Below are 12,267 nucleotides of genomic sequence, written 5' to 3' on the forward strand. Positions count from 1 at the left end.
TATGACTATCTCTCCCGCTTAGTGATAAAGTAAAGAAATTACATGGTGATTGCATTTCATACAATAAAGAGACAACCATAAGGCTCCTGCCAGTTGCCGATAACTTCTACAAAACATGATCATCTCATACAAAAATTTATATCTCATCATGTCTTGACCATATCACATCACAACATGCCCTACAAAAACAAGTTAGACGTCCTCTACTTTGTTGTTGCAAGTTTTACGTGGTTGCTACGGGCTTCTAGCAAGAACCGTTCTTACCTATGCATCAAAACCACAATGATTTTTCGTCAAGTGTGTTGTTTTAACCTTCAACAAGGACTGGCTGACGAGGACTTGTACCTAGGGCAGGGTAACAGGCCTGACTTAAACGCCCTCCCCAAGGGCACTACCCTAATATCAACGGCATTCAAGGCAAAACAGTTTTCACCGACTGGATCACCTCGGAGTGCAACCCACTCGACTAATAATTCCACTCGAATAACCCAATTCCATTCGGCTAGTATATCATCATTCGACCGAACAAGAAACCACTCGGAGTAAAGAAGATCTAAAGTCACTTAGGATGGCAATGGTCAGGCGTTCACTCCGTAGTGTTAATGATCATTTATATGTCCTTGTTGCTGGCGTTACCAGTAATGTCTCACCTTAATGTACATTGAACCCTGTGTAACGTGGGGCGGCAAGGGACTTGGCACACTCTATATAAGCCACCCCCTCCTCTAGCACAAGGGTTCGCACCCCCTGTAACTTCACGCATAATCCAGTCGACCACCTCAGGGCACCAAGACGTAGGGCTTTTACTTCCTCCGCAAAGGGCCTGAACTCGTAAATCTTGCGTGCACAACCTCATCGTAGCTAGGATCTTGCCTCCTCCTACGTACCCCCCTTTCTACTGTCAGACTTAGAACCACGATAGTTGGCGCCCACCATGGGGCAGGTGTCTTAGCGACTTCCGGTGAGGTTGCGATTTTTCCGAATCCCATCGTCATGGTTTCCGGCGGAGGTTTGGCTCAGGGCCGTGAGATCCGTCTCGGCACGCTCGTTTTCGTCGCCGACGACGACCCCACTTGGCTTCAAGAAGCTCCCCTCGATGTCGAGGTGCTCCCCATCCGTGGGACGACCCACTTTCAGGCATGCGTCCGCGGCGTCCTTCTGCATCAACCGTCGACCCAGTATCGGTCAGCTCCCGCAACGTCTTCGCTCCCTGCTGTTCGTCTCCGCAAGCGATCCGGTCGATCGCGGCTTCAGCGGTGGATCAAGCATGCAGTGTCTCACCGGACGGCCACCCCTCAAGTCGCGGCAATCGAGCCCGACAAATCTGTCTAAGGGTTGTTCGACTGGCTCCGTCGAGACCCTGTCCGAGTGTGACAGTGGCGACCCTGCGGCAGAAGTCCTGTTGGTCGACACGCCGCGCAGCCCGCTTGGTTTTCGCCATAGCGATGGTGGCGATGGCGACGATGATCCGTCGCATGTTGACGAAGACTATCGTCCTCAAGCCCTTACTTCGCAGCAACAAGACGAGCTGCATCATCGCAATACGGAGGCACTCCACACACCCATCATTAGGGAAACCTCTGAGGCTCGGGCCTTGGAGACTGCACGCCTGGCCATGTTGGCTTAGCGCACGCGACTGGAGAACCTTCATCGTTCACTCAACAATCGCGCTCGACGACTGGTCCCTGAATCCAGTCAAAGGCAGCGGCAATTGTTTCCCCCCGAACATCAGGCATACCGTACTCCGATTCAGAATCTTATAGCTGTGGCCCTCATAGCAGAGTCAATCCAGCCATCCCAGTCAGAGGCTAGAAGAGGTTTGATGCAGATTCGAGTGCTGCTCCATGCAGCAGGAGAGCAGAACACATCAGTTTCCCAATCGCGCAATAGGATCCATAGCAGATTTGTGGTTGCGGACACTGTCCAATCGGCCCACAAACCAAGGTCGCCTCTGCGGCGTGACAGCCTAGGACACCGTCAAGACCAGTACATGGGTCGAAACCACGAGTAATATGATCATCGGTTCAGCCGTGAGGACCGCCATCGAGTGTCTACGTCCCCTCCGAGAGGCGGATCGTATGCACCCCGACGACCCGATGACAGGCGTCCGTATGGTGACGAGCGAAGACATCCAGTCGACCCCAGAGAACCTGGATTTGATGCAAGGTCAATTTTGGAACAAGGTATGGTCGACTGGAACAGAGCTCACAGAGAAGGACAGGAAAGAGATCGACCAACGAGCAGTCGAGTGCATGTATTAGGACCTGAGTGTTTCAGCATTGCCATCAGGGCCGCAGTAATCCCTCCCAACTTCAGGTTAGCGACTGGGCTAAGTAAGTTTACTGGTGAATCCAAAACTGACACTTGGCTAGAGGATTACCGAGTGGCTGTACAGATTGGTGGTGGTAATGATGAGGTAGCCATGAAACATCTTCCGTTGATCTTGGAAGGGTCAGCCAGAGCTTGGTCAAATCAGTTGGCTCCTGGCAGCATATTCAGTTGGGAAGAGTTGGCCCGAGTGTTTGTTATAACATTTGAAGGCACTTGCAAGCGGCCTACAGGGCTGACAGAGTTGCATCATTGTGTTCAGAAACCGAACGAGACTTTGAGAGATTACATCTAGAGGTGGACCACTTTGCATCACACAGTGGAAAACGTGTCACCACACCAAGCATTTTGCGCCTTCAAGGAGGGCGTTCGGTACAGAGAGCTTAACCTGAAATTTGGTCGGACAGGAGATATGATTCTGACCCGAATGATGGAAATAGCCACTCGGTACGCTAACAGCGAGGAAGAAGACCAACTCTGCAGTGGCAAGGGAAAACCAGTTGCCCAAGACACCGGAGGAGGTAATTCCAATCGGAAACAGAAGCGCAAGGCCGAACCCGCCGCTCCTGGAAAAGCCGCAGCAGTGACTCAGGGAAAATTCAAGGAAAAACCTCAAGGGCCATGGGTCCCCAAAAAGGTGAAGGATTCGGTAGGAAATGATGTGTTAGATTTGCCGTGTCATATACACACCAAAGTGGATGAAGAGGGAAACCTGATTTGTCCCAAGCATACCACTCGATAGTGTCGACTCCTTATCCAGCAATTCTGGGAGGGCCAGCCCATGGAGAGAGAGAAATAGTCTCATAAGGATGAAGTCAGAGAGGAAGATGATGGTTTCCCCAACATCAATGCCACTTTGGTGATTTTTGTTGATGTTGAGAGCAAAAGTCGATTAAAAGTCATTAACAGAGAAGTGAACATGGTTGCTCCGGCAACACCAATATATTTTAAGGGGTCTCAGACTCCCATTACATTCGACCAATCTGACCATCTGGCACGTGTTGCTACCCCAGGGCGGCAAGCGTTGGTGGTCGACCCGGTCGTTGGGGGCACTCGATTGACCAAGGTCCTTATGGATGGTGGCAGTGGCTTGAACATTTTGTATGCTGAGACTCTCTGGGAGATGGGCATCCCGATGTCCAAGCCCAGTGAAAGAAATATGCGCTTCCACGGTGTCATCCCTGGGAAAAAAGCGGATTCACTCGGCCAGATCACTCTTGACGTGGTTTTTGGCGATTCAAAGAATTATCGCAAGGAAAAGTTGACATTTGAAGTTTTGGATTCTCACAGTGCTTATCATGCTATTCTAGGCAGACCTGCGTATGCTCGCTTCATGGCTCGACCATGTTACATATACCTCAAGCTGAAGATGCCTGGTCCCAAAGGTGTGATTACGATCACTGGTAATCGGAAGATAGCGGAGGAGTGTTTCCAGAAAGGCTCAAAGATTGCCGATGAACAGATGGCAGCATTGGAAATGCAAGAGTACCAGAAGAACACAGATCCGAGTGATTTTCTACGTGCCAAGAAGCCCGCTTCAGAATCTTCATTTCAGTCGTCTGGTGAAACAAAGCAAGTTCATGTTCACCCAACCGATCCTAGTGCTGCTCCGACTCATATCTCAACAACGCTTGACAGAAAATAGGAAGAAGCGCTCATTCAGTTCCTCCGTGAGAACTGGGACATCTTTGCATGGAAGCCTTCTGACATGCCAGGTGTACCCAGGGGACTAGCTGAGCACCATTTGCGAGTCGACCCGAAAGCAAAACCTATCAAAGAGCATCTCCGTCGGTCCGCCATGGAGAAGAGGAAGGCAATTAGTGAGGAGGTGGCTCGGCTTCTGACAGTTGAGTTCATCCGCGAGATATACCACTCCGAGTGGCTCGCCAATGTTGTCATGGTCCCCAAGAAGGACGATTCACTTCGCTTGTGCATCAACTTCAAGCATATCAATCGGGCCTGCCCGACAGATCATTTCCCTCTGCCCCGCATCGATCAAATTTTTGACTCGACTGCGGGGTGCGAGTGTTTGTCCTTTCTGGACGCTTATTCCTGGTATCATCAGATCCGACTGTATGGTCCTAGCGAAATAAAAACAAATTTTATCACCCCATTCGGGTGCTTTTCCTTTGTTACCATGCCCTTTGGTGTCAAGAATGTTGGTACCACATTCATGCGCATGATTTAGAAGTGCCTGCTCACTCAAATCAGTCGGAATGTGGAAACATACATGGATGACATCGCGGTCAAGTCACGTAAAGGTTCCAACCTACTTTCTGACCTCGCCGAAACCTTTGCCAATCTGAGAAGATATGATATCAAGCTTAATCCATCCAAATGCACATTCGGAGTCCCAGGAGGAAAGTTACTCAGTTTCCTCGTTTCCAAACGAGGGATCGATGCAAACCCAGAGAAAGTTGGCGCAATCCTCCGAATTAAACGCCCTGTGCGTGTGCATGATGTCCAGAACCTTACTGGTTGTCTGGCCACATTGAGCCGATTCATTTCTCGTCTTGGTGAAAAGGCATTGCCTGTTTACCGACTGATGAAGAAATATGACAAGTTCGAGTGGACTCCTGAAGCTGACGCAGTGTTTACAGAGCTCAAAACCCTGCTTTCCACCCAGCCGGTGCTTGCTACTCCAATCAGCAAGGAGCCTTTACTGCTTTATATCGCAGCCACTAGACAAGTTGTCAGTACGGTGCTCATGGACGAGCGGGAAGAAGAAGGCAAAGCCTACAAAGTTCAGCGCCTAGTGTATTATATTTATAAAGTCTTAACTCCGTCCAAGTAGAGATATCCTCATTATCAGAAGTTTGTTTATGGAATTTATTTGAATACAAAGAAAGTTGCACATTACTTCTCAGATCACTCGGTTTTAGTTGTCAGTGATGCTCCATTATCAGAAATTCTAAACAACAGAGATGCAACTGGTCGAGTGGCGAAGTGGGCGATTGAACTCCTTCCGTGAGATATCAAGTTTGAGGCAAAGAAAGAAATCAAGTCCCAAGCAATAGCAGATTTCCTCGCTGAGTGGAGTGAGCAGCAACAACCGACTCAAATTCACTCAGAACATTGGACTATGTTCTTTGATGGGTCCAAGATGCTGAATGGTTCTGGTGCTAGGGTGGTCCTGGTATCCCCACGAGGTGACAAACTCAGTTATGTTCTCCAGATTCACTTTGATTCCTCCAACAATGAGGCTGAATATGAGGCACTTATGTACGGGTTGCGTATGGCCATTTCACTCGGCGTCCGTCGCCTGATGATTTACAACGACTCAGATTTGGTGGTCAATCAAGTGATGAAAGAATGGGATATCAGGAGCCCAGCTATGACTAGCTATTGCAATGAAGTGAGGAAGTTGGAAAAGAAGTTCAAAGGGTTAGAGCTCCACCACATACCCCGAGTCAAGAATCAAGCAGCTGATGATCTGGTGACATAGGCTCCAAGCGCGAGTCTATTCCCAGCAATGTGTTTTTGGAACTTCACCACACTCCGTCAGTTCGAGAGGACCCTTTCATAGAAGAGCCCCCACAACCGAAAAGTTCCACCGACTCGACTGAAGTTGAAATTCCAGTCGTGGTTGACTTGATCATGGAGGTTTTGGTCATCACCCCAGATTGGACGGTGCCATATGTTGCATACATACTCAACAAAGAGCTTCCAAAGGATGAGGATGAGGCCCGTCAGATCGTTCGTCGATCCAAGGCCTTCACCGTGATAGGTGGACGACTGTACAGAGAGAGTGTGACTGGAGTTGCTCAACGATGCATTACACTAGAAGAAGGTCGAATGATTCTCAATGATGTCCACTTGGGGACCTGTGGTCACAATGCGACCTCTCGGACAATCGTGGACAAAGCATACCGAGCAGGTTTTCACTGGCCATGTGCAAATGAAATGGCAAAGGAAATAGTCGACAAGTGTGAGGGCTGCCAGTTCTACTCCAACATGTCTCACAAGCCCGCTTTAGCCTTGAAGACCATTCCACTCGTCTGGCCATTTGCTATTTGAGGATTGGATATGGTTGGACCCCTGAGGACCGGCAGAAGTGGTCTTACTCATTTGCTTGTAGCAGTCGACAAGTTCACTAAATGGATCGAAGCCAAGCCTATCAAGAGTCTCGATTCAAGCACTGCCATCAGTTTCATCAGAGAGCTGACGTTCAGATATGGAGTACCTCACAATATTATCATGGATAATGGCTCCAGCTATGATTCTGATGAGTTTAGAGCATTCTGCGCTTCCCAGGGTACTCGGGTCGACTACGCGTCTATCGCACATCCGCAGTCGAATGGACAGACAGAGAGAGCAAATGGTTTGATCCTCCGAGGGCTGAAACCCCGGTTGACGCGTGACCTCAAGCATGCAGCAGGCGCTTGGGTAGATGAGTTGCCTTCCGTCCTTTGGGGGTTGAGAACACCGCCAAATCGGTCGACTGGTCGAACTCCCATCTTCATGGTCTATGGGGTTGAAGCCGTGCTGCCAAGCGACTTGCTTCACAACGCGCCTCAAGAGGAACTTTTCTCAGAAGCTGAAGTAGAGTGCTACCTCTTGAGCACTGCGTTGGTTTTCCCTTGAAGAGGAAAGGGTGATGCAGCAAAGTAGCGTAAGTATTTCCCTCAGTTTTTGAGAACCAAGGTATCAATCCAGTAGGAGGCCACGCACGAGTCCCTCGCACCTACACAAACAAATAAAATCCTCGCAACCAACGCAATAAAGGGGTTGTCAATCCCTTCATGGTCACTTACGAAACTGAGATCTGATAGATATGATAAGATAATATTTTTGGTATTTTTATGATAAAGATGCAAAGTAAATAAAGCACAATAAAAATGGTGCAAGAAATAGCTTGTTGATGGAAGATTAATATGATAGAAAATAGACCCGGGGGCCATAGGTTTCACTAGTGGCTTCTCTCGAGAGCATAAGTATTACGGTGGGTAAATAAATTACTGTTGAGCAATTGACAGAATTGAGCATAGTTATGAGAATATCAAGGTATGATCATGTATGTAGGAATCACATCCGAGACAAGTAGACCGACTCCTGCCTGCATCTACTACTATTACTCCACACATCGACCGCTACCCAGCTTGCATCTAGAGTATTAAGTTCAAAAGAACAGAGTAACGCTTTAAGCAAGATGACATGATGTAGAGGGATAAACTCATGCAATATGATATAAACCCCATCTTGTTATCCTCGATGGCAACAATACAATACGTGCCTTGCTGCCCCTACTATCACTGGGAAAGGACACCGCAAGATTGAACCCAAAGGTAAAGACTTCTCCCATTGCAAGAAAGATCAATCTAGTAGGCCAAACCAAACTGATAATTCGAAGAGACTTGCAAAGATAACCAATCATACATAAAAGAATTCAAAGAAGAAAATACTGTTAATAGATAAACTTGATCATAAACCCACAATTCATCGGTCTCAACAAGCACACCGCAAAAGAAGATTACATCGAATAGATCTCCACAAGAGAGGGGGAGAACATTGTATTGAGATCCAAAAAGAGAGAAGAAGCCATCTTGCTAATAACTATGGACCCGAAGGTCTGAGGTAAACTACTCACACATCATCGGAGAGGCTATGGTGTTGATGTAGAAGTCATTCGTGATCGATGCCCCATCCGGCGCAGCTTCAGAAAAGGCCCCAAGATGGGATCTCATGGGTATAGAAGGTTGCGGCGGTGGAATTAGGGTTTTGGCTTCGTATCTGGTAGTTTCGGGGCACGTATGTATATATAGGAGGAAGAATTACGTCGGTGGAGCAACGTGGGCCCCAAGAGGGTGGAGGGCGTGCCTGGGGAGGGGGGGTGGTAGGCGTGTCCACCTACCTCGTGCCTTCCTGGTTGCTTTCTTGACGTAGGGTCCAAGTCCTCTGGATCACATTCGTTCCAAAAATCACGTTCCCGAAGGTTTCATTACGTTTGGACTCCATTTGATATTCTTTTTCTGCGAAACTCTAAAATAGGCAAAAAATAGCAATTCTGGGCTGGGCCTGCGGTTAATAGGTTAGTCCCCAAAATAATATAAAAGTGTATAATAAAGCCCAATAATGTCCAAAACAGAATATAATATAGCATGGAACAATCAAAAATTATAGATACGTTGGAGACGTATCAAGCATCCCCAAGCTTAATTCCTGCTCGTCCTCGAGTAGGTAAATGATAAAAAAAGAATTTTTGATGTGGAATGCTACTTGGCATAATTTCAATGTAATTCTCTTAATTGTGTTATGAATATTCAGATCCAAAAGATTCAAGACAAAAGTTTAATATTGACATAGAAATTATAACGCTTCAAGCATACTAACTAAGCAATTATGTCTTCTCAAAATAACATGGCCAAAGAAAGTTATCCCTCCAAAATCATATAGTCTGGCTATGCTCTATCTTCACCACACAAAGTATTTAAATCTTGCACAACCCCAATGACAAGCCAAGCAATTGTTTCATACTTTTGGTGTTCTCAAACTTTTTCAATCTTCACGCAATACATGAGCATGAGCCATGGACATAGCACTATATGTGGAATAGAATGGTGGTTGTGGACAAGACAAAAAGGGAGAAGATAGTCTCACATCATCTAGGCGTATTAACGGGCTACGGAGATGCCCATTAATAGATATCAATGTGACTGAGTAGGGATTGCCATGCAACGGATGCACTAGAGCTATAAGTACATGAAATCTCAACAAAAGGAACTAAGTGGGTGTGCATCCAACTCGCTTGCTCACGAAGACCTAGGGCATTTTGAGGAAGCCCATCATTGGAATATACAAGCCAAGTTCTATAATGAAAAATTCCCACTAGTATATGAAAGTGATATCATAGGAGACTCTCTATCATGAAGATCATGGTGCTACTTTGAAGCACAAGTGTGGTAAAAGGATAGTAGCATTGTCCCTTCTCGCTTTCTCTTATTTTTTTATTTGGGCCTTTTCTCTTTTTTTATGGCCTCTTTTTTTTATTTAGTCCGGAGTCTCATCCCGACTTGTGGGGGAATCATAGTATCCATCATCCTTTCCTCACTTGGGACAATGCTCTAAAAATGATGATCATCACACTTTTATTTACTTACAACTCAACAATTACAACTCAATACTTAGAACAAAATATGACTCTATGTGAATGCTTCTGGCGGTGTACCGGGATGTGCAATGATGCATGAGTGACATGTATGCAAGAATTATGAACGGTGGCTTTGCCACAAATACAATGTCAACTAAATGATCATGCAAAGCAATATGACAATGATGGAGCGTGTCATAGTAAACGGAACGGTGGAAAGTTGCATGGCAATATATCTCGGAATGGCTATGGAAATGCCATGATAGGTAGGTATGGTGGCTGTTTTGAGGAAGGTATATGGTGGGTGTATGATACCAGCGAAAGGTGCACAGTATTAGAGAGGCTAGCAATGGTGGAAGGGTGAGAGTGCGTATAATCCATGGACCCAACATTAGTCATAAAGAACTCACATAATTATTGCAAAAATCTATTAGTTATAGAAAAAAAGTATTACGCGCATGCTCCTATGGGGGTAGATTGGTAGGAAAAGACCATCGCTCGTCCCCGACCGCCACTCATAAGGAAGACAATCAATAAATAAATCATGCTCCGACTTCATCACATAACGGTTCACCATACGTGCATGCTACGGGAATCACAAACTTCAACACAAGTATTTCTCAAATTCACAACTACTCAACTAGCATGACTCTAATATTACCATCTCCATATCTCAAAACAATTATCAAGTATCAAACTTCTCTTAGTATTCAGCGCACTCATAAGAATTTTTTTACTAAACTTTGCCTAGCATATTAGGATTAATTTCCCAGTTTAAGTAAATTACCATGCTGTTTAAGACTCTCAAAATAATATAAGTGAAGAATGATAGAATAATAGTTTCTATAAAACAAATCCACCACCGTGCTCTAAAAGATATAAGTGAAGTACTAGAGCAAAAACTATATAACTCAAAAGATATAAGTGAAGCACATAGAGTATTCTAATAGTTCTCAAATCATGTGTGTTTCTCTCAAAAGGTGTGTACAACAAATATAATTGTGGCAAACTAACAAATAAAGACTCAAATAATACAAGACGCTCCAAGCAAAACACATATCATGTGGTGAATAAAAATATAGCTCCAAGTAAAGTTACCGATGGAAGTAGACGAAAGAGGGGATGCCTTCCGGGGCATCCCCAAGCTTTGGCTTTTAGGTGTCCTTAGATTATCTTGGGGTTCCTTGGGCATCCCCAAGCTTAGGTTCTTGCCACTCCTTGTTCCATAATCCATCAAATCTTTTACCCAAAACTTGAAAACTTCACAACACAAAACTCAAAATAGAAAATCTCGTGAGCTCCGTTAGCGAAAGAAAACAAAACACCACTTGAAGGTACTGTAATGAACTCATTATTTATTTATATTGGTGTTAAACCTACTGTATTCCAAATTCTATATGGTTTATAAACTATTTTACTAGCCATACACTACAAAAAAATACACTTCCGTGATGATACGTGTTTGTCACAGTAGGTCGCTTTTTTGTCATGCATGTACATCCATGACAAATTTATGACAGAATCAAGATAGTCATACCTGTGCTGTCATAGAAGTGTTCCATGACATTCCCAAAATTATCATCACGGAAGTGTCCACTTCCATGACGATAAATCGCGCGTCATAGAAGTGCTTTCGTCAAGGGTGACCGACACGTGGCAACCACCGTAACGGAACGCCGTTAAGCTATCGGGTCGGGTTTTGGATCCGATAACCGGTTAAAAGCCCCGACCAATGGGGATTTTCCACGTGTAAAATCATCATTGGCTAGAGGAAACACGTGTCAGCTCATCGTTGGGACAGATGTCAACCACTCATTGGACGGAAGGCGCCTATGATATGTCGACACGTGGCACGGCCGAACAGAGGCCCATTCCGGTGAAAAGGCCAGCCCGTTTGACTTGGTCAAAAGCTAGCGGGCCGTCCCATGGAAAGCCTGTTAACGGCCTGTTCGAATATAGCCCATTTACAGCCCGCTAACCCAAGGCCCGTTACACCCTATCTGAATTAGGCCCAGTAGCGTCATCCGGGCCATACAATATGATTCTAGCCTATTTTCACTTCTGGTCCATGTATGGCCCATGACGTATTTCGGCCCATACGAGGCCCTATGTAACTCTTGGCCTACTAACGGCCTGTGGTGAAACTGGGCCGTAATGAATAGTGTATCACTTTACACCCATTAACGGCCCGTGGTGAAACTGGCCCATAATGAACAGTGTATCACTTTATACCCATTAATGGCCCGTTATTCCGTTGGGCCTTTTCCAGCCCTTGTTAACTTTCGGCCTTCTCAGAGCCCATTTATTCTTGGGCTCATTTCCAGCATTCGTTTACTTACGGCCCGTTACTGTCATTTTCTGCTTGTGGGCCAAATTCAGCCCATGGTTACAGTCGGCCCGTTTGTGGTCCGTTAATACTTTGGGCCGATTTCATAGCATCATCAAATACGGCCTATTAACGATGGCCCGTTATGGTCGGCCCATGAACGGACGATTCCAAGTCTAGCCCGTTTACGGCCATAATGCGGTCTGTTTGGACCATGTTTGGCCAATCGATTATACGGTCCGTATAAGGCCCATTGATAATACGGCCCGCAGAAGGCCCATTGTTTCTACGGCCCATAGAAGGCCCATTGTTTCTACGGCCCGTAGAAGGCCCACTGTTTCTATGGCCAGTAGGAGGCCTAGTGTCACTACAGTAAATATTAGCCCATGGTTATTGTGGCCTAGTTTTAAAAAATAGGTTATTGCAGCCACTAGCTAACCACAGAAAAAGAACTGCAATGACTACAAGAAAATAAATAAACAAGACAACAAGGAAATAAATAAGCAAGCAACTAACGCTAGGCTAT

This window comes from Triticum urartu, chromosome 7 (genome assembly GCF_003073215.2).
Source record: "Triticum urartu cultivar G1812 chromosome 7, Tu2.1, whole genome shotgun sequence".
In the NCBI taxonomy this organism is placed as follows: Eukaryota; Viridiplantae; Streptophyta; class Magnoliopsida; order Poales; family Poaceae; genus Triticum; species Triticum urartu.